Genomic DNA, 27,532 nt, shown 5'->3' on the forward strand with positions numbered 1-27,532 from the left:
ATATAAATAAATAATTGTGACTAAGCATTTGTTAATTTTTTTATCAATATTTGCGGATCTAGTGACTGCCAAGTTACTGCAAAGCTGACTTATAATATTAAAGTCTTTATCAAGTGCAATATTTCTGCAGGGTTTTTTATTTTTATTTGAAGTTGGTAGACAGTGTTTTCTGTGTTACATTTTGTTTAATGAGCAATTTTGTTAAGAAAGCAATTTGACCATGTGACTTGTTTTTAGAGGATAAATGAAAGACTGAAATACTGTTTTCCTTTTGGTTTGTTGGGTCCCTCCTGTTCGTTCCTCCTCCCCCTCTCTCTCTCTTTTTTTTTTTTTTTTTTTTTCTTTCCTTATTTTGTCTTGTTTTTGGTTAAGGGGGGAAGGGGAGGGAGGGGAAGAGGGGAGGGAGGGGGGAAAAGGGGGAAGGAAAAAAAGAAAAAAATTGGAGAAGTCATGTAAATTTTGTATAATGTATGTAATGTCAATTATATATTCTCCTGATAAATAAAAATTTTTTAAAAAAAAAGAAAGCAATTTGACTGCATGTAGTGGACATTTGGACAAGTGGACATTTAAGTGCAAGTTAGATTTCAAAAACTAATATTAAGCAAAAACACAGGCAAGTATAAAATATAATTTACAAAAATGAAGTGATTTGTATTTTTGCATCAAATGAGAAACTTCAGCCATTTTACATCTTTACCAAATATCTGAAACATAAAGGATTACAGCCAAATCAACCTCTGAAGTCTTTCAGCTTGGCCCTTCAACTTCAAAATGGCAGATGACCACAAATCTTATCTACTTTATTCCTGGGGACTCTCTTGTATAAACGATTATAAGTACAACTTTGTGTCAGACACCAGAAGTAAGCAATGGTTAACCATGGGAGCGGAGCACAAATCACAGTTTATTTGAAAGTAATTTGCATTCAGTTTCGCAGATAAAATGCTGTTTTGTTTTGGAGTTTACTAAAATATATTTCAGGTACCTGTCAGGTACCTGTTGTGCTGTTCACAGCCACACAATCAGACAAAACTAAATCAGTGGCTACAACAACAGTGTTTTGAACAAGGACCCCCCAAAAAAAGTGTTGCTATGAAAAGCGGTACAGTTTCCATCGCCTACCTACAGATAAGAAATTAAAAAGAATGTGGGACCACCCAAAACGCTGTACGTGTGCTCATTTCACTTTGTTGACAAAAGGCCGACGAAGAAAAACCTGCATCCTACTTTGTAGCTGGACTATAATAAACCACCGAAGAAGAGACCTGGGTCCTCAGAAGGATTGTAAACAGTAGCTATGTTTACATGGACAGAAGTTTTCGGATTAAAACAGCCATTCGGAATAAAAATGTGTTATGTAAATGCCCCATTCGGATTATTCTAAGCTGATTCAGCTCGATACGAATGAATTTGTAATCCAAATGAGAGAGGTGGTTTATACAGATTCATAATCCTAATAGTGTGCATGTAAACACGTAATCTGATCATTTTATTCCGATCATGGAATACTGACTTGACTGCGCATGTGTGACCTGTCAACCTCACGTATTTCCGCCTGGCTAGATGCTAATAGGGAAGCAAAACTGGTCGGTGAGCGACAACATTTCTACTAGAAACATTGAAAGAGCTCAAAATGATCTGTATTACCTGTAGCTCAATCAGGGAGTGCAGTAACGTCTCCACCTTCATTAAAACCTGGCACGGGGCGCTCAGGTTCGTTTACGTTCATCACCGAAGTAGAACAGAAGTTGAACGGAGTAGAACTTCTTCTTCTGTGTTTTTTTAAATTAAAGTTTATCACTCTGTGTATGTCAGTACTTTTGTTCCGAATAAAAGCCCGCTGCATGTAAACACTCGTCGTGAACGGATTGTGCCCATGTAAAGAATACTGTTGGATTATTTTATCTGAAAACATTTCAATCCGATCAAAGAATTTTGAGCATGTAAACATAGCTAGTGTGACAAGAACATCAGATATGATTTCAAGTGATGTAGGGCACAGCATTATAGTATTTGCTTGTCTTGGATATTACGATTTTCTCTGCAATTAACTCCAGCTCAGTGATGCAGGACTTGAAGGTACGGCTGGGCTTTATGTCTGCTTTAAAGTAAATAAGATTGTGTCCCACCTAAAACACAGCTGACCTTATTACTATGTAGATACTAATAACTAATATAACTAATAAATAACTCAGAGCTTTTCAGGTTGGTCATTGCTTCACAGTCACAGTACTTCACAGAAGTAAGTGAGTCAATGAAGTAGTAGACAGCTCCAACCCCCACACAACCTCCTCCCCACAAGTCAGATATGAAAAAAGGGGAACAGAAACAGAACCATATTTGATTCTTTTGAGATGAGCTCAAAGTTCCTCATTTATATGACTTATTTTTGCTTAGGCTGAAGCAACTTTAAATCAACATAAAAATATTGTTCTCTAGTGGACTTTGCTTAAATGAATGTAATAAAGTTATTTTGAACAAATATCTGCTGGTAATGGTCAATGTCAGCTCACGTCAAGAGCTGCAGTGAATATGAAGGCAACTTGTCCTCTGACTGGACAGTGAACTTTGTAAACACTGAACTTTTTACTTTGTATCTGTAAACAAACATGCCTAAAAATATTCAATCCTATTGTCTTTGTGCACATGAACTTGTTGTTTCAAACAAAAACATTCGCAGGCATACAAATTCTTCTTTACGCGTGCAGAAACTTGAATTTCTGTGGCAGATTTTTATTTTTTTACAGGCTGACACATTATGATTCATAACTTGAAAATCTGAAAGCATTTGTCAACATATATTAGGAAGCTCCTAAATCTTAATGACTCCAACCTAATGTCATGTTTGTGACGAAGCACAGCACACTCAGCTGAAACATTTTTGACAATAGATGGAATGTAGATTTAAGAGAAGCTAAGAAACAAACATGTTATTAGAGACCTCTTCTTTAAACGCACATATAGAACATTTAACAAGTTTAATCCTTCGGATGATACATTGTCATAACACTAAAAATTAGGAACTCGCTTCAGTGGCCCACTAAATGTACAGGGATAGAAGGGGGAAAAGAAGGCAGAGTCAGAAGAGAGTGGGACAGAAGGGAGGGGCAGAGCTGGAACGGGTTTAGGCTTGAATGCTCCATTGAGGTTTGGTGTTATGATGGAAAACTGTGGCAGAGTTGAGCCAACTGCAGCTTAAAGTGGCAGCAGAAAAAGGCTGGGGCCTGAACATTAAGGGAGAAAAAGAAGAGCGAGGGACAAGCAGTTCTGAGAGAGAAGGAAAGACTCAAGCACACAAGTTCTGCAGGATTGTCGGTCTCACAAATTGAAAAGAAAGTCATAAAGGTACACGAGGTAATGAGCCAACTCATAAAAATAAGCAGTCACTTAAAGCGTAACGTAGTTCCCTTTTTGATCTACCTGATATATGCAACAAAGTTTAACTTGAAACTTCAATTATAAGCAACTAATTCTCTAGTTCAAACAAATGCAAAGTATTAAAAGTACTCTTAAAATGATCATTAAAAAAAACAAGGAAAAAAGTCAGCATTCACAGTAAGAAACCAAGATTGTTTGATAATCTAAACTTTACCCTTATAATAAACCTACATCTTGGATTAGAGAAGCTGCAAAAATGAAATTTCCTTTTCTACGGGATAGATCAAAAACTCAACAAGTCCAAGTGTAAACGGGGCTGGGAGAGACGGGCCAGGCTAATAGATAAAGACAGCTTTGTGAGATGCCTGTAGGCTGCATACATCAAACCAAAGTATGCCCATTTCTGGAAGTACCATTGAACATGCACAGAAAGAATTCTGAGACGCTAGATTAGACTGGAAATGTTGGCGAAATGGCATCGTAGGGTTGAGCAGTATTCATTTTTATTGCCTTCCTGAAATTATACTGCAGTATATGGTATTAACATCTGTCTAAAAAAGCTTGTGAGGTTTTCTTATTACTGCTTAAAACTTTGGGCATCTTAAGGAGATTTAATATAAATTCAACTTTATTATTTTTGATTTAAGGTGAAACAAGTATTATTTTGTTATTGCTATTGCACCGAGAAACAAACAGATTCAAACAAAATGTAAATGGTTCAAATGAGAGCATTTAAATTACATTACAAATCATTGTGTCGCTTCTAAAAGTTATTTTTAAAAAATTAATAAAGTTATTTTTGGCAGCATGATGGCTTAGTAGTTAGCACTGTTGCCTCACAGAAAGAAGGTCTAGGGTTCAATCCCGTGCTCTTTTTGTGTGGAGTTTGCGTGTTCTCGTGTTTGTGTGGGATTTCCCCAGGTACTCCGGTTTCCTCTCACAGTCCAAAAACATGCATGTTGGGCTGCCTTCAGGCCACCCAGGTAGGGCTGAGTACCGAATTTTGGTTCTTTTATGGTACCGACTGGTATAAGTATCAAAATATGCCTCGTCTCTCTGTGTCAAGTTTCGGTGATTGGCTGTAACGTTACACGTGGTTTCAACCGTTACAGCCAATGCCAGTGCTGCAACTTGCAGCCACCAGGAAAAACACATACGTGGTTACGCCCCCAGACAGGGTTCACGTGGTTCTATGGCAAGCCATAATATCCATTAATAGCCACAAATAGCCACTTGTGGCTATTAATGGATATTATGGCTTGCCATAGTATCTGTCTTGTGAACTAGTTGCGTGTGTCGGCAACATAACTAATTTGATGAAGCACCTGACCGTACACAGAATCAATTTGAGCGTAAAGTTGCTCCGTGTTTGACTTTAAGAAGAGACGACCACAGCCGCCTCCTCTCAGCATTTAGCCTGTGGGTGTTACAGAGCCTTAACAGCCTGATTCAAAATCTCCACGACCAGACTCCGCTTCGCACCGAGGACAGCGCTGTCTGGGATTTTAACTGGTAAGTTTACGTTTGTTAACGTTACTGCAACTTAATGTGCATCGCGGTGAGTTAAACTATGATCCATGTAACGCTAACTTTAAGATATTAGTGTGTAGCTTTAGTTTATGGCTATGCAGCTAGCTGAACCAAAAGCTAACTAAAGATTGACAGTAACAGATAAAACTTAGCTTGTAAAAATGTGCTCATCCATCGGGTCAGCTGCTTAAACAGTTCACATAATGTTCACGGTTTACGTTCTCCTCACATGAGCCTCTAACTTTGATGTGAGGAGGACAAAAGGAAAAATGACAAAAGAAAAGCTACATGAGGGCCACAGGACAGTCACAAAATTTGTTGTTAAAAGTTTGCTGCCTTTTTCTATGGTGGAGATGTTAGCTGTAAAGAATATTGTTAACCAGTTAAGCCTTTATCTCTCAGCCTAGAAAATGTTTTTTGAGCAATAACAACACAACCATGTTATTGTTGATGTTTTGTGTTCGAATGTCAATTAGGGAGATGATAAACCCCAGAGAACCACAGAGAAGATTCAGGAAGAGACACAGAGGTGCAGAAGTCTGCATCAACCCTAACCTCAGTGAATCCAGTGACCTGCTGGTGGAATGTGAGGGACAATATGCCAATGCTGCCAAACTGACAACCAGGTATCTGTGTGTGCAACAATCATCATCTACAGCCTCAGAGTGAACATGTTCTACTGCTGGAGACACCATCAGCCAGGAGCAGCTTGTTTGTGTCCAGAGAAAACAGACATGTTTTTTTTCTGTAGAAAAACTGTTAAGTGAAAAGGTCCTCAGTGTGTAGCAGTGAGCATTAAACACTGACGTGCCACTTGTTGTTTGCAACTGGTCTTTTGCACTGGAAATTATTTGTTTATTTTTATGTAAGAAAACTTCTTGGAATGGAATAGTACCAAAGTTAAACAATAAAACGCAACATTTGTACTGTAATGTGTAACGTAATGTTCTTCTTGTTAGAATTGATGTTAATTATAAAATTGGTATCAAAAAAAGCATCGTTCAGGAACCGATATCGAAGTGAAGGTACTGGTACCAGTACAGTTATTGAAAATTGTTGAACGATACTCAGCTCTACGCCCAGGTAACCCTTGAAAAATAAATCTGTGATCTCAATGGGATTTTTCTGGTTAAAGTTTACTTTTTTATGTTCACAGTGGTTGACATAAGGAAAGGCTGTCCAACAAACAACCTCTTGACAGAATTTGGTTGGTCGCCAAAATTTTGGGTTGTCCGCAATTTTTACAATTAAAAAAGGTATATTGCACTATAAACAAAGTTTACTTAAACAAATGTTTTCAGTCAACCATCTTGTGGACTGCTTGAACTTTCTAAGCTACTGAGTCTGAGTGTTAGACTCTTTCAGGAGCTGTTTGAGTGGAACGTCCTCGTTTTCCTCCTCATCCTCATTGCAGACTTTGCAAGGGAGGCACTCGGCATATTTAAGGCAGGGATTAAAACTGAAAACAATATTTTGACTTAATTTCTTTTTTACATCTAGGTTACCCAAACACCCCCCACCCCAACCATTTTTTTATTTGCCAGATTGACAGATTTCTCCCCTAAAATGATAATTTCATTTAAAGGGGTTATAAAAGGATTTAATTGTATTTCTTTTATTATTTGATATTTTATTAAATTACATTTATCACAGTACAGTTACCTCACAGTATGGTTCTAAATATTATCAAGTTTAGCACATCCTAACAGCCAGAACACCTTGTTGTTGCTAAACACTGTGTATAATTGAATTTTGAAGATATTTATGCTAAACTACAAACACCAGTGTTTCCCCTACCATTATACAAGTGGGGCGCCCCGCCCCATCAACAAAACTGAGTGCCCCGTCTTGCTGCATGGGTTAGGTTATGTTGTTGTTTAAAAGTTAATATTGACAAAGTTGAGAGTTTTATGTTTGACGGTGATTCCAAATTTCTTTGAAGGCTACATACAAATAAAAGGTGAACATTAATTTATTTGTAGTTTTTCTGAGGCTTGTATTTTGTTTATATTGATATCGGAATTATATCGTTATCGACCGATAACTGTACTTACTTACGACTGTACTTACACAAACATAACAGTTTCGGATGAATCACTGAACAGCCATGTAGTTTTAAAATAATGGCAATTCAGGGAAATACTGTTGCCGTTGTCAAAGGCTTCAATGAACCGAATAACCGTGTAAACACTCAACGTTACCCCATTGTTAATCTGCAGAGATGGCACGTGTCTTCAGCTTGGTTTTGTGTTGATCAATGCCAGTAGCCTACCAAAAACAAAACCTTAAAAGAGCTAGCAATAATGGCCTTAAACCCAGTCAACCCAGCACAGCATCTTTTAAAACAGGTTTGTGATTCAATCTCAGAAGTGTAATGACAGTGTCCTGAACAGTCGGAATCACTTTGGCAGCCAGCCATTGAGAAGGACCATAAACACACCGACTGCTATCTAATCTGTATACCTGGGTCACACAATGTGGGCGCACACACAAACAGACATGACGTCACTCCTTTCCACTCCTTTCGCAGAAAGTGAGGAATAAAAGTTATCTACACCCGCATCATACTCCTTTGTTAAACCACCTTCTGTGTGTTACTCGATGTCAAACACAATGGCATCACTTTTAGGACAATGTGTCCCATGTCTAATGCAACTCAGACGTAATGCACAAAAAGAATACATAAGTATATCAGACATTGGGAGGACATTGTGGTGTGTGTTAAAGAAACAAGATCAATAGCTTTGTAGCTCAAGCTACAGCCTCAGGGGGGAATCTGTGCCCTTTCTGCCCCAATAAACCTTATCAGGATTCCTAACATGAGAGCCCGGGGATAGGCATTTCTTCACGCTAAACTGTCTGCTGTCCTCAAGCAATGACAAGGGGGAAAAGGTGGTTCAACAAGCTGAACTGTCTACATTGTTGCTTAGTCATACGTCCTGTTGCAAAAACCTGAGATCACAGCTAATAGGAAGGATTCTGAAAATGTTCACAATACACAATTTACTCTTCCTTTCATAATTTCAAACAGATTTATAAAAGATTGTCTCTTTGATTGCTAATCTGCAAACTTCAAACTTTAATGAAGAGTGTGTGTGCGTGTGACTACCAATTGCACATAGGCACCTGGAAAAAGCAGACACAAGCCTCTTTCATAGATGCACTGCTTGTGTAAATATGTTGGTGTAAAGTCTGAGTTACCCCACTGGTGCTTTTCTGAAACATTCTGAGATGGAAATCTGCAAAGGTTGCACGTACGTAGTACAGCTATCACTTTCAACAGAGCACTGAACTAATTGCTACAGTCACAATAACAGACACACGTAGCAGCTTTGTGTTAAACTTGTCTTGTTATTCAAAATGATCAGATGCAATTGTAAATACAGCACCACTACATAGTTAAACATTCGAGTGTTTTTCACAAGCTGACATGTTTTATAATGCTGAGCAGTCAATAAGCTTCACTAGGCAGTGTTTCCTCTACCATTATACAAGCGGGGTGCCCCACCCCGTCAACAGAACTGAGCGGCCCACCTACCAAACCGAACTTGAAAAATACAATTGCTTGACACACTGTAAGATGTTTTTTTGTTGCACGTGTTGAAAAACTATGACTGTTTTATCAACATTCCTATATTATAGTTACTTTGATTCCATTTTAAATCAAGGCTTCATATTTAAACATACCTGCAAATTCATGTGTGGGGTACATACTGGTGTGTGTGTGTGTGGGAGGGGGGGGGGGTTCTCCCCCAGAAATTTTTGAATAAAGTAGATGCCATTTCCTGCATCCTGTCCTGGTGTATTTTAACAGGTTGTTACACAAATCTACATTTACCTACACATGTAAACACTTGATTCAACAACTATTTTAGAGGCATTTAACAAAATAAAGTCAGGACCTATGGACGGATTTAAAAAAAAATTATTGAGCACGCAACAGGATATTTTAGAGACACCTCATTCAACTAGTCCATATAGGCATCATCCTGTTTTTATCCCTATGGCTAAAATGATTAAATTAACGTGACAAGATTTACCACAAACCATGACTTTAGGGGAGCACTTTTTGTTGTTTTTTTAATTTAGTTTTTTTTGTAACACAACATGCCATTGTGCAAAAAAATTCTGACACTGAACTGCATGTTTAAAAATAAGAATATTAACTTTAACGAATGAACAGGTGATGTTTTCATAACCACCAACGGTTTTTACTGTTTTCTGATTTAGTGATGGGTCTAATAACAGAAAATGACAGCAGCCTTCACAACACAAAATTACACTGTGCCAAACAAGTGACACCAACAAAAAAAAAAAAAAAACATTTTAGTCAGTTTTGTCAACTGGCATGTAATTATTAAAACAAAATAATTTACAGGTTCCTTCTTGGTGCCACCACAATTTCTACACTTTATAAGTTTTATCCCTCTTTCCTTCACAATCCTCTTGGAACAACATTCATCTCCTTCTCCCATTGTTTTTATTTCCACTATTCCTTCCTCATCACTGATTTTACCAATTTTACTTTACAGAAAACTTGTTACCTGGCTTCTTTCCCCTTTAAGGTATTCTCTAGATCCAGAACACCATCAGCTGGACTTTTCTAATCTTAAGGCAAAACCGCCCGCAATACAGATGTGCTAACCAAGATGCTACGCGCTCCGTTTCTCTCACACATCCTAACACGCCCCCCAAAATCACCAGCTGACGTCACTATTAGAGCTGAAACGATTCCTCGAATAATTTGAGGACCTCGATTACAAACAATCCTGGAGGCAAATTTATCTGCCTCGAAGCGTCGTTAAACTAGTCAGTGCACTGTGGTCTAACTGGAAGCTTTTTGTGTTGCACACCGCTACCGCTAACACCTGTGCTAAGTTTCTAGCTATGGAGGGAACAGAGAATGTTTAGAAGAAGAGCCCCGAAAATTACAAAAACCGTCAAAAGTTTGGGAGCTTGTTAGGCTCAACAGAAAAGACAACACAGCGCAATGCTTCCACTGCAAAGCAGAAATGGAGTAACCACAACAGCACGTCGTCGATGTTGCAGCATCTGAAGAGAAAACACCCGCTGTTGCATCAAACTCGTCCGCAGCTGCAACAGGTATCATTTATGTTCTCTTTGCAAAATAGGTTCACCTAAATGTGTGATAATCTGGCATGTTAAAATTAGGCATATTTTTGCTAACGTTAAATCTACTGACTAATCATAGTGGCTACCTGGCATCTGTAAGTTGCATGAGAGAAAAAAAAAACTGCAGGACTGAATGCAAGTTTGTTAACAATAAAAGCAGCAACAGATTGAGGGCAGGAGCTGAAACACATTTATTTATTGCTGTTCTTCCATCCAGACTTAAATGAGATATTTAGGGTGCAGATTTAAAGTGTAAATGTATTTACACAAGTTGGTAGGATTTCTTTTCTTCTTCTTGCTACTGCTGTTTATGACTTTGAAAACTGGGATTAATCTGCATTTATTACTACTGTCATATTTGTTTATAGCTAAGCAATCAAAACTAAATAATAATACAGTCTGCGGAACTCAATGTACAAACTCAAACTTTACATTATCTATCCATCTTACTTATTTTCTAACATAAGGATTTTATTATCCATAAAAAATATTTTACAGCCTTTAGATTTTTCTGTGGTGGTTAAAAATAATTCAGTGACAGAGGGTTTTAATTAAAGCATCCTCGAACCTCACACATGAATAAAAGCTTAAAATACATAAATCAAATACAACTGACATACTAATGTTACTTTGATAGCAGCAGGGTCATCAGAAAGTGTAGATTACCCCTTAACAATATTAAATAATTTTATAATATCCAATGAAGTATATTTGAAAATTTATAAAGGCATAACAATGAACAAACAAATAATAATTTTATTGTGCTTCTTTTCAGTAGATGGCAGAGTCATACGTTGGACAGCTTCATACAAAGGACTCCAGGATGTTCAGATGTGCAGCAGCTGAGTTCACAAACAGCATTTTAAATATGATCATCACAGACATGCAGCCGCTGGCCGTCGTGGAAGATGAAGGCTTCCAGAAGATCATCTCCACCTTCAATCCAAACTTAGTTATTTCTCTTCTGTTTTTGCATTTTAGAAAAAAGCAAGAGTATTGCTATAGCACAGACTTGAAACTGAAATGGAGGTTCTACATGTTATTGCATTTTAAGCAATAAAATATTTTAAAAAGAGGAAATAAACGTGTTGTTTTAATGAAATGTTATTTTTGTGTATTTGTATTACTCATAAAATGAGTAATTAATGCAGAACCTGACAAATTTTGTTTTTGTTTACTCGATTAATCGCCAGAATAATCTACAGATTACTCAATTACTAAAATAATCGTTTACAACAGCCCTAATATCGTGCATCCCTACTGAAAACATTTTTGTGTTAAACAGAATAAATTTGCCCTGTTAGCTGCAACACCTTGGAGTCCATGTCTGCTGGTTTTTGACCAATGAACACACACAATGCAGAATACATTCAGAAAAGACGAGTTAGAAGACCTCGGCTACACACATACAATATGATGAAGATCAGATGTCTCATGGGAATTCAAACCCAAAACATTTCAAGTTTTTAGCATGAATTTACTTAAACTAATTATTAACTAAGAACTTATTTATCACCTCATTTCTGCAACGTATCAATGTGATGAACTTATTACTGTCTTTGAACAAAAGGCAGCTCAATGGGACTAATTAAAGCATGGATCAGATTCACTTAGATTCATAATTGCTAAGAGCTGCCCTAAATAAACTACCCACACTCCACTCGTGAGTTTACCGATTCTTGGGGGTGAACAAAGCACAAAAATTTTCAGCCATTATATTGGTTATCGGAGGGCGTATCCCCTCCCAATATTGGTATCAGTGATAGCAACAATTTCCATATCAGCCGGTATCTACAAATCAGTGTAATGATAAGACACCTGAATCTCATAACAACAAGTAAAAACACAATAGTGCTTCAAATGTGTAAAATTTGCAGTCTGATGTGATGTTACAGTATTTCCTGGGAATGCAAAAAGGATATACAGTAGTCCCTCGCTACTTCGCAGTTCATTTTTTGTGGACTCGCTCTATAGCAGTTTTTCAAAATAAGATTGAACATGACACACAATCACCTGATTGATGGATGAGCCACACGATCGGCATGGAATTTTTATTTAAAATAAATTATTTTAAATTATTTAGCACCTTCTGCACATTTGTGCAGCCCAGAGTTGCAGAAAAAGCTTCCTCTTGCACTCTTGTGCAGCCCTTATTGCAGGATAAACTTTCTGCTGCAGCTGATCAGCTGTTCACTGTGCAGAACGGAAAAGTGGGCGTGGCCAAGAGCGCTTGCAGGTGGCAAAGAGCAGAAGAAACAGGGAGCAGAAATCATGGCATTCTGTGCTCTTTTATAGCATTTAGAGTTTAGAAACATTGTTTAGAATATTGCAAGAGTGTGGGATCGGTTTGAAACACCTTGATATATAAATACTAAAATAAACAACTACTTACTACTTGTACTACTATTCCTACTTTGCGGGTACGGATCCACCGCGATAAATGAGGGACTATTGCACTACAAAAGAACATTGAGAGCATAAGAAGATTATTCACAGATAAAATTACTACGGAAAACGTGCAATCAAATAAATTATATAGCAGGTAAATGTGCATTATTCTGTCTTGATTTTCTACTTTACTTTGCAGCTATTAAAAAAACAAAGTCATTTTCTCACCATGATAGCAGCCACCTGGGTAATGTTGCTAATACATGCTGATAAAGAATAGGAGTGTAATAAACTGCCTGGTTACTACTGAATCAGCAGAAGCAGGCATGGGAAGATTAATAATATTCTTTCCAATAACACCTCCCATACTGCTTTCCTTATCCCTGGGAATGGGAGCCTAAAACATGGCACAGCAATTGGATCTAGTCAGATTAGGCAGGAATGCTACGTTTCATAACCAGATGTATTCCCCACTACTTCAAAACAAAGATGGAGCAAGCGTAAATTAAAAGTATATTTCACGTACAGACATTGAGCATAACAAATCATTTGTCTGCAACTAATCTATAATGCCACTGCACAGCCTACAGAATACCAAGGCTAGGAACCACTGTTAGTTTGAAGACAGTAGCCTAATTTGAGGTCTCAAACCTTTTAAATGGATCTGTGAGGACGAGACATTTCAACATCACAACTCTTTCCTTTTCTTTCTTATTTCTATTGTTGTGATGCAGTCTTTTGTGAAGTGAAAGTAATGTTCAGGCCCTGGAGCTCTCTTGGCTTTCAGTACAGGATTGTTAAAGGTGTCCACAGGCATCAACATCACAGAGCTGGGTGATAGACCCCTCAACTCCCCCTGGCACTCAAAGCCAAGCTAATGCCCAGACACAATTCATTCTTCAACAGGACCATCCCCGGGGCAAGGCTTGTGTTTTTACTCTCCGTCATCTTTATCAATTTTATAGCTTTTTTTTTTTGTTCTTTCCAACCATTCTAGACTATTCCAAATAAAAACAAATCTGTGGACAATGAAAACACGAATCATGACAACAGGCTGACAACTAACAATTCTAAAGAAGGTTACTGCTACGTAATATTTATTTAACCGATATGCATGTGCCTTTGCTCTTGCTCATATTTATTGTTGATGTCAGAATGAGGCAATAAAAACAACAGGAAAAAAAAAAAAACGAGTAAAATGTAGGTGAAAAACCTGTTTGAGATGCTTCTAGTGTTACTTGCCTTATTGTGAGAACACTCCAGTAGAAAGTCTTCTCCTATAAAATTATTTCTACAACTGTGGTGAAAAAGCCAGTATTTCTGGGCAAATTCTTGAAATTCATAGGTGCTTGTGAACTTAAAAATAACTATTTGTAAATCTAACCAATTTCATTTAATTTGCATTTTTACTCCAAAAACCCAGGTATGTAAGAATAATATCAAAAGCAGATAAGGGCTTCATGACTTCAGTATATTACCTCAATCCAAGACCTTACACCATCAGGTAAAACAAGTAATAAACGGTTTCCTTTGTCCCCGGTTAGTTTTTGATACGATAGTGATTCTGGTTGTGTGTTGGCTGGGAGGAATGATTTCCACAATGTAGAAAACAGAAAGAATTTCAAGATTGGATTAATAAAAAGAACAATATTGGATTTTTGGCCGATATCCGATATTTTATATACAAGGATTCAAGGTGCTTTATTTGAAAATTATGTATACAGGGTCCCAGTTACATCCAACAAAAGTAAAAGAAAAACGGCGATGATATGAACTAATAAAAACACACCAAGCACTAGCAGCGTAAAATAGCATCAAAACAATACACCAAACAGCAGCACGAACATGAGTCTGCGTGAGCAGATGAGTACAAATGAACACAGCAACATGAAATAGTTTAATACGTTCCTTTGTCAGAACATATTCCTCTTATTTAGGCTTATTTGCTACAAAAATTGTGTAACAGCTGTAAGAGCTGGTGACATATATTCAGTAACAGCCATATGATATGCATAGCACTTTAACTTATATTAAATGAAAAGTGTTAAATATTATTGATTAGCATTAGTCACCTGTGATGCTGTCTCACTTGTGGAGGCTTGTTCCAGGTTCCTAGCTGCAGTGAGGGACGGGTCCTCTGCAATCTTGTGCATGCAGGACAGACTTTTAAGTTCAAAGTTTTTGTCTATTCATTGTGCCGTAAGACTCACTCATCTGTGTGATGGCTTGTGAAGCTAACAGCAAAGGCAAAAGCATCTGCCGCAATCAGAAATCATAGCATTTTACACTAAACATCAGGATTTATAATATTTGAACAGTGTTTATGATTTGGGAGAATAATGTTTCTGCAAGTTTTCTTAATGATTAACTGACTGGAGTGGCAAAATATTAAAAAAATGTGTGACAACCTGAATAATCCTAAAAACATGTTTAAATAAAATAGAAGGGAGCTAGAATTAGCTTACTATTCCAGCATATTCATTCACATGAAAACATAAGGCCTGAGTTAATTTGGAGCTGCGTGCAGAATCAAATATTTTGTTATCGAAAATAATACAGGAACACTTGTTTAAAAAATATTTATATATTGCCAAAACATAGTAATATTCTTAGCCTAAGCCAGTAAACTCCATGTCGAAGCAGCTATAAAAGCTGTTCAAGCTAAATCTCAGGAAAAAAATAAGGACAGCTGTTAATAAAATAACAAATCAGACTGGAGTGTCCTGATCACCAACTGAATCAAAAAGGATGCAATTACAATACATTAATTTTACATCAGCCTTAATGTCATAAATAAGGTGTATATTAAATTCATATGTAAAGCACATTTAAACCAGCCACTAGGGAGCACAAGCCAGAGTATTGTTTGGGCCAGTCTCAAGTCCAGGTAAACGGTGAGGGTTTTGTCAGAAAAGAGCCATACCAGAAATGTCAAGGTTCAGGTAAACAACAACAATCACAGGTGCTGTTGACAAACAGGGTGCCGGCAGAAAAAAAAAAACACTTCAATTTTACAAAAGGCACTAAAGTAGTCCCTCACAACTTTGCAGTTCGTATATCGCGGATTCACTCTATCACGGTTTTTCAAATAAAGATTGGACATGACACACAATCAACTGATTGATGGATCAGCTGCACAATGGGCATGGAATTTTTATTTAAAATTAATTATTTTAAATTATTTAGCACCTGCTGCTCCTTTGTGCAGCCCTTACTGCAGGATAAACTTCCTCCTGCAGATGATCAGATGATCTGCGTTCAGAGGGGAAGTGGGCGTGGCCAAGAGCGCTTGCAGTTGACTGAGAGCAGCAGAGGCACAGGGAGGGAAATCATGACATGCTGTGCTCTTTTACAACTTTTAGAGTTTAGAAACATTGTTTAGAAATTTGCAAGAGTGTGGGAAAGGTTGAAAACGTCAATATCTATATACATAAATACTAAAATAAACCACTACTTACTACTTGTACTACTATTCCTACTTCGTAATTTTTCACTTACCGCAGAGCTACAGGGTACGGATACCCACGATAAACGAGGGACTACTGTACTGTTTATACATAGATATCTATTTCTTACAGGCAGGGTTTTAAGCACCTTATAACACTGAATGTTCTGCTGAAATGAAGCACATTTAGATGCATTTATGTTGAGTGACATTACTACTACCCATGACATTTTGGATATTTTCCTACTAATGTGTTAAAATTAAATGTATCTGTCATAAAATAAAAAATGTTACAAGAAATGTGGTTACATCATACACATGCCACATTGTATGATTCAGAATTCAGAAAAATAAAAACGGGGGGAAAAAAGGACTTTGGGAAAGAAAAAAAAAGAGTCATCTTGGCTAACCGATGGGGGAAACACAAACATCAAGATTGCTGTTCTTGACCTTACAAATAGCAGTTCAGTGGTGACACTGTACATCTTTTGGTCATGCACCTCCTGAATTATGTGCTCTGTGAGAAGCACAATGTAAGTAAAGTAAAGCAACAGAAAAGAGTCTACTAGCAAGTTTGTTCTCGGGGGGAAAACAATAAAACACAACAAAATCACCAACGTGTAAATATTGCATAAATTAAAAAAAAGTCATATTTAATATTGCAGTTCAATTTATATATGAAGATGTACTTCAGGCACGACTTCTTCTAGGGTCATTCCTGCTGTGAAGTGGTATTTTCTCTTTAGTGGCATCTACTATGTTGGAGGACTTAGTAAGTATACCGTAATATGTTTAAGAATAAGTGTCAGTGCGTAAAGCAAAAGTCACCAACTGTTCACATCATCACCCACCACTAAATAAGTATGAACTACCGTAGTCTTCAGATTCACAGGCAAATCTGACTGAAGACAAAATGACCACAATGAATTAATTTGAAAAAGTATTTGTTAGCCCAGTTTCTTTGACTTTTATACTAAAACACGCTAGTGTGAAGCATTTCATCCCATGCAAAGAATGCAGAAAATGCATGACTCTTACAGCTTTTGTTGATAAAAGATACCAAAAGTCAGGTAAACGTAGACATGTGAAGTGTCTGACCAACAAACTATGCTCCTTCCCTGCAATACTTTAAGAAAGGCCGAGGCAAACTGAACATAATATTGCATTTAAAATAGCCAAAACATCTATTTTACTGTTTTAGTTGTGTAAAAACAATAAAGCAGTCCAGGATAATGTGTTTTATGCGGTAATAAATCAGTTATGATTGATCTGAAAGCTTGAATCTAACAAAGTCTAAATATAAGGAAATGGGATTTTTTTATTTTTGCATTCTCAGTTTCTCAATATCTTCCTCTTGTGTCGTTTGGGCTTTTCACATTTTTTTTCATTCAACCTTTATTTATACAGGTTAGTCTCATTGAATCACAAGGCCTTATTTTCAAGAGAGACCTGTTTTAGACAAAACCACAGATAAGGGACACACAACAACAGTTGTTTAAAACCACTTAGAGAGGAGAGGTCAAAGTCGACAGCGTAAGGTGTTCCAGGTATATTATTATACTAACGTTAATAGTATATTATAGTTATACTAGCACCCAGTTCAACAAATACCTTTATGCAATTCCTGTTAAGAGTATTCTGATTTATTGTTCATCTCTGTATGTAAACAATGCTCTACAGATCTTAAAAATGACTTAATCCTGGTCCTTCTCAATGAAATATCCCAATGATTTCCTGATTTTACACTTGATGAACTGCAAGATACATTAACATCGTCTGTAGTTATGCTTTATCAAAAGTTGACAATGGTTTTTGAGGTTTTATCTGTAGAATCTGGGGAATAAGTATCTTTGTTGAAGAGAAGGTGCAACTAATTTCAATAGTTAGTTTAGGCTAAAAAGGGTTGTGTTTCCCTACAACTTTTCATTTAAAATTTTAACATGCAAAAAGCATACAGTATGGTAAGTACATAAATTTTGTTTTGATCTATTGTACCCTGAGCTGCACCGTTTGCCTCTCTGTTCAGCGCTTTTAAATTACTTCTGGATTTTCGTTTTACGGATAGTTGGAAGCAGCTGACACAGCTCCTTTAGTATCAGCACAGACTTGATGAAATGGAAGGATGCTGCATTATCAGGGAGGTTTGCCAAATACAGGAGACACATACAAGCAGGCCAAGTTGTCAGAAGCTCTCACTGAAACACTTATCTTGAGGAAGCAAATGACACTGCAGTAAGGCAAACATCAACTCCAGTTCCATATTATGGTCATTCAGCACAGATGTAACTACTTAACTGGTTGATCATCATATATTATTAGTAGTATTCTCTCCATTTATGTTTTGTGTATGTTTAATGCGCAAAGATTGTCCACTAAATTTCCTTAATTTTGGGAGAACGGCCGATACATGAGACGATTTTACAGATTTTTTTTTTGTTGTAGTTTTAACAACAACTGTCTGAACTTCATTTATATTTCAGAGCACTACCTCATGGTCAGTTAAAACAAGTTTGTATTGTTTCTAGGATATTGTTTCAGCACAAAAAAAAAAAAACTGTCCAGATGACCTGACTGAAAAATGTTGGGATTGTATACCTGGATTATTGAGCATGGGCTTTTTTGTTCAAGGATATGTTTTTCAATTAAATAAGACTAGAAAATTGAAGGTGCATTGTGACCTTATGACACCTGACAGTGTCGCTTACAAAACAAAATTGGAATCCGCAGGTCAGACTTTTTAGAGATCGGACAGAAAACTGCAATCGGTGCGCCCCTATTTTCCACTAAATACCCAGTTTTATTGGAAGCGTTTGCTATTAAGTTTGAATCAAAAGTTAATGTAAAACCACTAAACTATGAAAAAAATCAAAAGCAACAACAAATAATGTTTGACAAGTGTGTTCAGCATAAACCCATTCAATACAATAGCTGATAATTATAGCAATGAACTCCAATCAGTCTCCCTGAACAGACTTGGCCTGTAAGTAGAATCCCGTGAAGGAATCCACAGCAGACAGCTAGTTTGCCAGCACTGAATGCTATTGTTTACTACTAGTGATGTCACCAGCACTACTTCCCAGGAGAGCCTCTGGGTGGGAGGGGGTGGGAAAGCATGGAGATCAGCAGAACTCCATGACTAAGAGCTAACAGCCCACTAAACTGACCCACCAGCTCACGGCCCAGCCCCAACAGAGTTGAGATGCGTATGTCAAAACCACAATGTAAAAATACTTCGACTTAGACAATGTCACACATGGGCAGGAAAAAGCACTTGAACTTAAGGAGGTCCGGTTATTAAGTTCAACTATTTTTCAAAAGACACCCTCAAAGACGGAGGCACTCTTAAAATGAACACATTGTTAAGTTTACAATCTTCCCTTAAACTGTATGTTTTGTTGTTCTTGGTCTAACTAATAACTTATCTTATGTTGTCTACTTGTAGAGCAAAAAAATACTGACTATTTGAGCATTAAGCCTGGGAAACCCCAACACATGAACAAGCTTAAGGGAATTTGAACAGACAAGAAATCTACGTAGCAGTCTCAAGCCTTCGCAGGTTAGAGCAAGTCTGAGATGTCCAAACGTACCAGAATATATTCTAAAGCAGGGTTTAAAAGCAACTTATATTTAAGAATAAATGCGGCTTATACTATCTGAAATACTGGTCATTTTATTTGCATATCTAATGCTCTTCATTTGTTCTAGTTTTTTTGTTGTTGTCTTTGTGTACGTTTACAATCCAATTTATCAAATGATCCATGTCAGTTTAATCCATAATCTACAAGCAGTGTCGTGTTACTAATATTTGACCAACCAGACACGCATACACAAAAAAAAAAAACCTACAATAGCAGTTGGTGCCAGTCACTGTTGCCACCCTGGCAGTGGGGGAAGGGGGTCATGTTAAATGGGTTGGGCTTTAGCCTCCAGCTCAAGCCATGAGGATATTTCACATCCCAACCTGTGCAATAAGCTCCCCTCTTTTCCAAGTCCACCAACACATTCCAGTGAGCTGGCCAGCTCCACTTGCAGGTATGTGAGATTCAGGGAGGAGTGGGGTGGGGGGTTGATGTCATGCCCCAGCTTCACTTCTGTTTCAATGTCAAGGTACATCAGATTGGGAATAGAAACAATCTTATTCCAGAGGTATTCCCTGTAATAATGCCAGGCAGAGTGGTGATTTGTGGAGTATTATTTATGAAACTGGCACAGGGAAAAGAAATGATCCTTTTCAGTTATTCAGTCCAAAAAAACATGTTATTTAGCCTTCTGGTTTAACCTTTGATTTTCGACTGACAGCTGCCAAGATGGGAGAGATTACTTCATTGAGCTAAGGTTTTATTCAAATCCAGAGATTGCTTTAATAAGTGCAGGACAGCGTTAGCTTTAAAGGCTTAGTGGTAATGCTGATGTTGAAAGGTGTACAGGGATCAAGGATGAGTGTTTCAAAGCACACAGGCCTTCTCACCCAGGACAAGCAGTACTTTACAGCAAAATAACTCCATGCTGAGCTAGGAAGAGTTTACATCCAAATGTTATGCCCTTCTTTAGTAACTGAATAGCACAGTTACTGCAGAGCACAACACAAAGTGACCACTGCTAAGTGGTAAAACGACATACAGCAGGCATACAATTTCACACGTGTATTGAGTTTCAAGTGAAAATGTTGCGTTCCCTTCCCCTGATGACTCAATCTGTGCATGCAGACAGTGGATTAGTGCACATACCTGTCAGTGAAGCTGGTCTGTGTGTCACTCATTGGGCTTCTCGGTGTAGATTTGCAGCAAACGATATCCTTTTAGCATGTTCCACAGCGTGCTGAGGCGATTTCCTGGAGCATCCTTGTTGTCTAGCGTTCATCCGAAGCTGGCATGGATTTTTTTAGATAATCAATACACTTTAGAGCAGTGTCAAGTCGATGAAAGGCACGTCAGAGCAAACAATAAAAATTATGTTAAAAAAAAAAAAAAGCACTGGATGATTGAGCTGTCAATAAATAATCCAAGCAGCTGTAAGGAATCGAACAGTGCAGATCTTTATAATTAATCGGGGCCTCGGTTGATGATATCCCAACCCCAGCACGGAACTGTATTTTGCCAGGAAAAGAAGGGAAATAAATAAATATACAACTCCGTCTGGCACAACTTGCTGTGCAGATACGAACTCCTCTCGTGCGGCTCCTTCTGCCTTCACATCCCAGTTTACCCGCCGGTGGGAAGCGCGTAAACAATCCGACGTACCAGACACCTCGGCCCCGCGATGAGGTTCCGTCTGCCACCACCCCAGCTCGGCCGGAGAACGGCCTAAACGAGCTTAAAAGATGCTGGGGATTCCTGCAGTCCCATTTGGTATTCCCTGATCCCAGGAAACGCCTGCCCGTGGCTGTGTACGGACGAGTCTCCCGTGACCATGAGAATCGCTCCGAGTTCGCACACGAACCGCGTTACAAGTTAGCAAAAACTGTAGCTAGTTGTTGTGTTTCGAGAAACACCGCCGGTTAACGCGTTAAAACAAGCATATTGTTTCAGGGAAGGAAAAAAAATCGTTCGTGGCGAGCTGGCAGACGTTAAATCTCGGCAGCTACCAGCTAACAAAACAGATGAGCTCTTCCAGAAAAAAAAAAAAAAAAAAAAAAAAACTTTGCTTCGTGTGAGCTCTTGTTTCGAGTGCAAACTAAGCAAACTGTCGTTCACAACAATGAGCGAGCCAGCGACACACGTACAAACCCCGCTTGATTCTTGCGATTACGTCTATCTTAAAACGTCTTCTTGAGCAAAGATATTAAAAAAGGAGGAACATCCAGTGGATTCGGGTTAGCACGGCGCTACGTTGCTTGACTCCATGTTTCAAAAATTCAGTCGCTTCTCGACAGAATTCTCGTGGATGGAAAGCGGCTAACGGGACATAAAGTTAGCAACCACTCCTCTGTAAACAACCGCCACCTCCCCCACCAAAAAATAAAAATACAGCAGAGGGGCTTTGAACTTTTGTCGCGAACGGTGCAAAGTGAAGTTTTTCGCCGTTTGGAGCAGAGCAGAACTTGTGGAAAGGTAGCCCCCAAATCCCACTTTCTGCCGCTAGCAACGCCCTAGCCCCGCTACCAGTCGGTGGGTCCAGTAGCACTTCCACTAACCACTTCCGGCCAGGACGGACAGAGAAATGTAGTTCCACCGTGACGTCACGGAGCCGTGCTGTAAAAATGGCTGAATCAACATGTATGGTCATTTGGAAGTCTTTTGTGCATTATTACAATAAGCGTTAGAATGTCAATAAGCAATACATTCTTATTACAGGTTAATTTGACCAAGGCGTTTTTAAAAAAATAAAAAAATAAAAGCATGTCTAATTCATTAGTATTTAATTAACGTTATTCATTTGTTATCATTGTGTTCAGTTTTTTTCTCCAGTTTGCAGTTCTGCAAACCTTTAGCCTTTTTAAGTCATTCATATAGCAAAGGCTCATCCAGGAGATGGGTGCTGTCACTTTGAGTTTCAGAAACTTTTCTACTTTTCTAACAAAGTTAAGTCAGGTCCTCTGGACGGATTAAAAAAAATAAAAATAAATTGTTGAAACGTTTTGTTTTTTATTCAAAATACTTTTTTTTTCATTAATTCCACCTTTATTTATACAGGTTAGTCTCAGTGAGCCACAAGGACTCATTTACAAGATAAATATTAAACAAAGAACATAGATGAGGTACAAACAATAGGCAAACACAAAAAATGAAAAGTAAATAGAAGAAATTGTATAAAAATGAGACAAAAACAGCTACATTATAAAGTGATGTAAATTACTAGCAACAGAAACATGTATGTCTGCGTTGGTTTTTGCCATGAACGTAGTGGTTGTTTAAAATCCATTAGAGGGGTCAAGGTCGAAAGCTTCAGATATATTTGCAGGGTGTTCCAGGATACAGGAGCGGAGTAGGAGAAGGCCATTTTGCCTAGTTCAGTACGCACTGAGGGGACACTGCAAGTAATTATGTCCTCAGTGCGACCCAAACTAGGCAAAAGGGCTTTCTCCTACTCAGCTCCTGTATCCTGGAACACCCTGCAAAAATATCTGAGGCTCTCGAACTTGACCTTTCTTGTTTCTTCATCAGTCTGAAGAGCTGCAATAAACTCAGTCTTATAGATAGCCCCTAAGACTGAGTTTATTGCAGCTCCTCAGAAAAAGACGAAACGCTCCAACAATTTTTTTTTCATCTGTCCAAAGGACCTGACTAAACTTTGTTAGATTTTTCCACCTGGATTTTTGAGCGTGCATCAGGATATTTTCTAATTTTCAAAAATATTAAAGTTTATTGGCAAATATATTTTTCCTACTTAAAAAAATAGGGGCTATTCAATTTTTTCAAAACCTTGTTTTCCCTAAAACGTCCACATCAGCATACTTTCTCTAATTTTGTCTTCGTATGATACCAATTTTCTACTTTAAACTTTTAGCTAGCCTTTTTGCTGCTTTTAGCTTTTAGCCAGACTTTTTATTGCTGTTCGCATATAATTAGCCTTTTGCTACTGGTAGCAGTTAACTAACCTTTTGCTATATGTGACTCTTGGCTAACTCTTGGCTAAATATTTTGCTTTTATTTCACATTTAGCTGCTTTTAGCTAGCATTTAGCTATTTTTGTCTTTTACCTAGCCCATTTCTTTTTTTTTTTAATACCAGCCAGTGTTTTGCTTGTTTTAGTTTTCAGTTAGTTTTCTGCTTTTAGACTTTTAGTTAGTATTCTGCTTCATATAGTTTTCAGCTATAGTTATCTGTATCTGTTAGTTATCTGTTTTAAGCTTTTATCTAGTGTTCTGCTACTTTTGGCCTTTAGTTACCGGGTATCTGTTTTTGTTTTTTTTGTTTTGTTTGTTTGTTTGGTTGGTTTTTTACCTTTTAGCTTATATTCTGCTTCTTTTAGTTTTTAGCCAGTTATTGTCAAAAACCTTAGTTTTAGTTTCTTCAGCAAATTTCAACATATCATTTAGCATGCAGCATTTTCACAGAAAATGCTATTTTTATAATTATGCATTATTATTGTTGTTGTTAAAGAGCTATCTTATATTGTGATATGATCAATCGGTGGAAAGTTAGATTTTTTTGTTAGAGGGGTTTTCAACATTTTCAGCTTTCAACACACAAAATAAAAGTTGCAGAGACCTCATCTAATGCTAGTTGAAGTGCACACATTTTGGTTAAACACAAAGCCTTGTCAACGTCATTATTTTATGCCCTTATGACCACTGATTAAATCACCATGTCTCAGTTAATGCCAAATATGGTGCATCTGTGTCAGTGATAGAAATAAATATTAAAAAAGCCATTTCTGTAAATTTATCACTTGATGTTTTGTGACCCATGTGGGGTTTTCACACCAATGTAAGGAATCACGTTTAAAATATACAAAACAATGTGTGACTGTAACTTCTGTTACTGTTTTCGTATGACTCAACCAGCACGTTATAATCAGGTGTTAGTTCCATCCCTAATAATTTGCATAACGATTGATTGGTTGTTTGCTTCTCCAACAATGTATACTTGCCTCATAGTTTTTCTACTTCAACAAACTTGCAAATATATATATATATATATATATATATATATATATATATATCAGCAGACATATGCTCAAACATTATGAATCAACATGTACAAAAAAAAAATACACGTCCTTTCAGATTAGTTCAAAAAGGAAAATTGATTTGATTGTTGTTGTTTTTTTGTTGGTTTGTTAAGGTTTTTTTTTTAATAAAAATGAACATGAACAAAACCTGCTTTGTCAGAAGAAGTTGATGATGCTATCTTTTTTCTAAAATCAGAAACATCTTGTCTAAAAATGATGCAGAAAAACTGGTTCATGCTTTTATCACGTCTAGACTGGACTATCGCAATGGTTTGTTATCTGGGTGTCCAAATAATTCTTTAAAAAGTCTTCAGTTAATCCAAAATGCTGCTGCCAGAGTTTTAATGACAGTTAGTGGGAGAGATCATACCTCTCCAGTTTTTCGCTTCTCTCCATTGGCTCCCTGTCAAATTCAGAACTGAATTCAAAATCTTACTTCTAACCTACAAAGCTCTCAACAACCTAGCTCCATCTTATATTAGTGATCTTATTGTTCCATATTTTCCTTGCAGAGCACTTTACACTCAGACTGGAGGCTTACTTGCGGCTCCTAGATTTTCCATTAGCAGAATGGGAGGAAGATATTTTAGGTATCAGACTCCTCTCTTATGGAACCATCTTCCATTTTCTGTCTGTAAAGCTGACACATTGTCCAGTTTTAAAACTGGGCTTAAGACTTTCCTTTTTGATATATATTTTTTCATTCAACCTTTATTTATACAGGCTAACCTCATTGAGCCATGAGTACTCATTTACAAGAGGGACCTGTTCCAGAAGGAATATTAAGTACAGACAACAATAACAATAAATAATAACAATAAACTACAGTAATAAATGCAGTTTAAATGAGTAGAACAAATAAAACAAAAAATCAGGGTGCCGTAAAACAATGTGAAATACTAAAAACAAGAACATATTTGCTTTGATTTTTCCATTTAAGTCATCAGATGTTTGAAACCTCTTAAAGAAATCAAGGAGGACAACTTCAATTCCTGTTGCAAGGTGTTCCATGTTGCAGGAGCTGAGTAAACAAAAGCCTTTTTGCCAAGTTCAGTCCTCACTGAGGGAACGCTGCAGGTAATGATGGCCTGAGAGCGCATGTTGTAACTGCACTGACGACGTGACATGTGGGAGGAGATTCAAGAAGGTAGCAGACCAAGGAGGGATTTATAGATGAAGATGTACCAGTGTGAGAGCCTACGTGTAGATAATGATGACCAACTGACCAAGGAGTACAGAGTGCAGTGATGGGTACGGTTACAACCAGTTATGAATCTTAGCACACCATGGTAGACAGCATCCAACATCTGCAAGCAGCTGGCAGGAGTATTCATGAAAATAATGTCACTATAGTCAATGGCCGGTAGGAAAGTAGCAGTTACAAGGTGTTTTCTGGCATTCAGGGTTAAGCTAGATCTATTTCTGAAAAAGAAACCCAGTTTTAATTTCAGTTTCTTTATCAAGTTTTCATTATGTGGTTTAAGAGAGATGTGCATCGACCAAAATTCCCAAGTATTTGTAAGGATCTAGAAATTTAATAGGAACACCATGCATGGATGAGATAGGAGGAAGAGTTGCTGGCACCAACTTTCTGTTGGAAAACAACATCCATTTGATTTTCGCAGCATTTAACACCAGCTTGAGATGGAATAAGTCAGGCTGAATGTCAAATGTAGACTAGAAGCTGGAAAACCTTGGCAATTGTGTTAGCTCTGTAATAAACAGCAGTGTCATCAGCATAGAGATGCAAGGATGCGTCAGGAATGTTTTGACCTACATTATTTATATAAAGTGTAAACAGAGTGGGACCTAAAACTGAGCCTTGTGGCACACCATTGGTGATAATTTGGTAGTTCGATGAAGTACTGTTATGTTGAACACATTGCCTTCGACCTGAGAGATAGTTTGAGAACCAGCCAACAGTGTGATCTGAGAATTCAATAACTGAGAGCTTGTGGCATAAGATGTCATGATCTATAGTATCAAAGGCTTTGGACAGGTCTAAGTGAAGTGCAGCAGAGTAATGCTTAGTGTCTACTACATCATTAAAAACCTTTAGCAAAGCAGTCTTGTGCTGTGTTGTTTCCTGAAGCCAAATTGGAGGGAAGATATAATATTACAGTAGAAGAGTCCAAATACTTCTTGACTTGAGTATTTATCAGTTTTTCTAAAACCTTAGCTAAAATACAGAGTTTGGAGACTGGTTGATAATTGTTCAGTATATTGGGGTCTCCTCCCTTCAATGATGGCAACACAAATGCTGTTTTCCAAGCATCTGGGACAGTATTATCCTGTATCAGTTCAAGTATCTTTATTATCCCCGAGGGGCAATTAGTTTCACAGTCAGTAGATGTGTACATATACACACACATGCACATACACACACATTCACATATACACATGTATACATACGCATACATATATACACAAGACATTAAGACATTAAAGTAACAGTATTGAAATTATTGTTCAGTGAGAAACCTGATTGCTACAGGGATGAATGAGTTTTTCAATCTGTTGGTTCTACATCTGGGCTGCAGAAACCTGCATCCAGATGGAAGCACCCTGAACTCACCATGGAGTGTGTGATCAGGATCTGCCAGAATCTGCCTGGCCTTATTCACTGATCTCACCTTGTGTATGTCAGCGAGGTTCCGTAGGTCTATACCAGCAGTTTTGCTGCACATCCTGACAATCCCTGCTAGTTTGCACCTGTTCTTACATGTCAAAAGTCCAAACCAACAGATGAAGGTAAAGGTTAAAATAGACTCAATAAAACATGAATAAAACATTCTCATAAAAGTTGAATCAACATTAAAACCACAAAGCTTCCATAAAAATACATCCTTTGGTGGGCCTTTTTAACAGTGAGTTCAAATGGAGGTCAAAGTCAGTTTATCATCAAGAACAGTTCCTAGGTATTTAGATAGTTGCACCATCTCCACAGCTTCACCGTTAATAACCAGGGGAGCTGCAACTGAAGATTTTTTTCTGAAATCAATGACCATCTCCTTTGTCTCCTTGTATAGACAGATTGAAAAT

The 27,532-nt window shown here is 37.6% G+C and overlaps 1 long non-coding RNA gene across 1 annotated transcript in view; it reads right to left on the reverse strand.

Annotated features, from left to right (window-relative positions):
* Positions 1 to 21,387, reverse strand: part of LOC119410613 — a 38,753-nt gene extending 17,366 nt beyond the window's left edge. The window contains exon 1 of the long non-coding RNA XR_005186862.1: positions 20,605 to 21,387. This is a non-coding gene — a long non-coding RNA (uncharacterized LOC119410613). The remainder of the gene's footprint in view (positions 1 to 20,604) is intronic.
* Between the last annotated feature and the right edge of the window lie 6,145 nt (positions 21,388 to 27,532).

Source organism: Nematolebias whitei, chromosome 6 (genome assembly GCF_014905685.2).
Source record: "Nematolebias whitei isolate Nwh7 chromosome 6, NemWhi1, whole genome shotgun sequence".
In the NCBI taxonomy this organism is placed as follows: Eukaryota; Metazoa; Chordata; class Actinopteri; order Cyprinodontiformes; family Rivulidae; genus Nematolebias; species Nematolebias whitei.